Source organism: Lolium rigidum, chromosome 3, assembly GCF_022539505.1.
Source record: "Lolium rigidum isolate FL_2022 chromosome 3, APGP_CSIRO_Lrig_0.1, whole genome shotgun sequence".
In the NCBI taxonomy this organism is placed as follows: domain Eukaryota; kingdom Viridiplantae; phylum Streptophyta; class Magnoliopsida; order Poales; family Poaceae; genus Lolium; species Lolium rigidum.
Genome location: NC_061510.1, coordinates 390,501,290 through 390,504,776, shown reverse-complemented (window position 1 = coordinate 390,504,776; position 3,487 = coordinate 390,501,290).

The window sequence follows — 3,487 nt, the reverse complement described above, 5'->3', positions numbered from 1 at the left end:
AAAATATTTTAAATAAAATTGGCTTTTCGTGTCGATAACTTATTAAATTTAGCGTTGATAAACAATGGGGCGAAAGGTTGATAAATTGTGAGATAAAAATGTTCCCAAAATATTCTAAATGAAATTAACTTTTCGGATCGATAACTTTTCATATTTACCGTTGATAAATTACGGGCAGAGGGATTGATAAATTTTGCACGTATTAAATTTACCATTAAAAAGAATTCAAAATTTTGCACGTATTAAATTTACCTTTCGAGAATCCTAGTATAAAAACCGGATTAATGAACAAACGATTCACTTGTTATATCTGGTTCATTGCTGGTTGTTGACTGTACGCACAACGAACTCTCGATTTTCAGTCTGGCACAGTGTTAGTTATATACTAAATATGATATGTGTCTAATGTACTACCAAGAACAGTTGAAGCGAAGTTGGTTAGTAGGGCAGTTCTCTTGCGCCCCTGCTCGGAAGGTCCCGAGTTCGAAACTCGTTGGGCGCAACTTATTTTTGCCTGCGCGCGGAGGGCAACATCGGTAGGACGAGAAAGGAAAGTCGCGGTCCGAATCCGAGCGCCAATAGGTGTATATTAATTGGGGCACTTCCTGAAACTGCCCCAATAGGTGTATAGCAATTGGGGCACTTCTCCAAACTGCCCGAATAGGTGTATACCAATTGGGGCACTTCCTAAAACTGCCCCAATAGGTGTATAGCAATTGGGGCACTTCTCCAAACTGCCCCAATAGGTGTATACCAATTGGGGCACTTCCTAAAACTGCCCCAATAGGTGTATAGCAATTGGGGCACTTCTCCAAACTGCCCCAATAGGTGTATACCAATTGGGGCACTTCTCCAAACTGCCCCAATATGTGTATATCAATTGGGGCACTTCCTAAAACTGCCCCAATAGGTGTATACCAATTGGGGCACTTCTCCAAACTGCCCCAATAGGTGTATACCAATTGGGGCACTTCTCCAAACTGCCCCAATAGATAGAGCATTAGAGGCATTTTAGTCAAAGTGCCTCTAAAAGGAGGTATTTAGGGGCACTTTAAAAAGTGCCCCAGGGCAAAGTGCCCCTAAATCCCTACCGTGTAGTAGTGCCCCCCCCCTCCCCCTGCGATATTTCCTTCAAAGCCCTACAAAATCATTATTCTTACTGCCTTGAGGCGGATAGCTGATTTTTTGGTTGTACATGTGCAGCTAATACACTAATCAATGCAAAATTTACCATTTGATATCTATAAACCGCCAATACAATGCTAATATCATGAGGTTCACATTGTACCAACCCAATTTGGCACTTGGAAAAGCCATGCATGTACACCTATCAGGACTATATGTTCGTAGGTTCTAAAACTACTAGGAACCACATGACTTTTTAGAACATAATATGAACCGATCGTACTACCTCAACATTTTTGTTATCATTTAATTTAAGGACATCTTAAAATGCTAACGCATCCGCAACGTATTATCTTGGAGCTAACTTATTTCATTGACCCACCAATGTTTCACATTCTTGAATAATATGCGAAGCTAGTTTGGACTTAACTTCTACCACGTGCCACTTGCACTCTTTATATACAACACCATATGTCTCCAGTGGTTCATTACATTACTTCGTTTCCGACATCTCTTTTATTCGTCCGTAGCATGCTAGGCGATACACTAGCATGCACGAAGATTTTCCATAAACCTCGCTCAAACTAACACCCAATCCGAGTTAGCATGGTCTACGAAAGCTTGAATCAGATGATAATCCATTGCACACTACGTGGAACAAGACTGTTTACTTGAAATTGGAGGCATCAGGCAAACTATACGAACTTCTTTTGATCTCTTCACTGCTTGTTGCGTCGCCTCAGCCTTTTCTTTGGACCACCGACGAGCTTTCTTCCTTTTCTCATCGGCTTACAAAACATGGCCGGCTAGTGCCTGTTTATTTGGGCCGGGGCATCAACTTGTACTGCTTTTGGGTTTTTCAAAGAACCGGCCCGGCCGAACACCTAACTTCTACGAACGTGATTCTACAAGCGCTTGTTTGTTTTTCGATGCAAAGCAACAAGCATCTCCTAGAGAGGTACTTCCAGCAGCTTCCCATAACTTTTTGACTTGAAATCGGAAGCGTATATGACATTGCCACGGTTGTTTAGAGTACTTGCAGAGGATTACCGCCGAGCAGTTTCGTACAAGTCACTCTGCTCTTGCTCCATTTTCTCATCCAACCTGCATGGGATGAGAGAGATCGAGACGAGTGGATCCTCTAGCATCGCCACCAGCCGAAGCTGGCCCCCTATCACCACGCGCATGGCGGATCCTGTGCCGCCCACAACCATGCGCCTACCCTAAAGAAGCTGCTATCCAATCCAATGCGGCCCATTTTTCTTCTTTTTTACCTCCTCTATTTTTAAATATAAGAAATTTTAGATACTTCAAAATGAACTAGTACACATTAGTGAATCTACACATTAAAAGTAGAGTAGATACGTACCAAAATAGCTGAATCTACTAAAAGGTAAAAGATCTTATATTAGTGTACGGATGGAGTACTTTAGATCCAGTGGCTATTGCTACTAGCATGTTAGATTTCCTCCCACCAGCAAGGTTTTGGCTCCCGATCAGATTTTGTTCCCGAGGGCGCTTGGGATTCCCGGTTACGGCAGGAACCAAGATATCCCGACCGGTTACCAATCAAATTGAAAATCAAAAATTTGAATTCAAATGGTCTTAGAAAGGGTTATTTAGGCATTTAACTCGACCTACACAGAACAATTGTACTAGCGTAACGGTATGCCCCATTCATGTTGTCTATGCAACATAAGGACCCGTTCAAACCTTAGTTTTTACATTTTTTTGCATAATTCCGTAGATTCGAACGTCTAGAGAATAATTGTTAAAAAATGAACGATAGGGAACTCGAACCCTGGATCTCGAGGAGATAAATACTTGGAATATCAAGACAGGGAACTGACTACACCGTGCTACCTCATCGTGCTACTTAGGATATCAAGACTACATACTATTTATACATATTTTTGGTGTTTAAATTTTAAAATTTCAAATAAAATCAGTGTTTTTTGTCCGCTATGGCCATTTCCAGTGGGGGCTCGGGGAACTCGGTTTCCGGCCGGTAACCAGATTCACCGACCGATAACCAAAACCTTGCCCACCAGTACTAAAATCTAGTAATAGTATTTAAAAATTAATAGTGGTTGGGGTGCCTCTTCGTCGGTACTGTGTGACCGAATCTCATTGCAGGTGTGATGTCCTATGTAGACCGTTGTGCTATATCATTTTTCTTTTCTTTTTGCTGCCAAAACTTGGTTATTACTCTTCAAATAAGCCTTGCAAGCCTAGTCTTTATTCGTGAATCAATTTAACAGACATTTCCTTGACCACCAGATTGCAGTGTGGACATGCATAAAATGAGAACAACCATTGTAGCATTTTAAGGCATCCTAATCACTGGTACTAAGTAAAGATA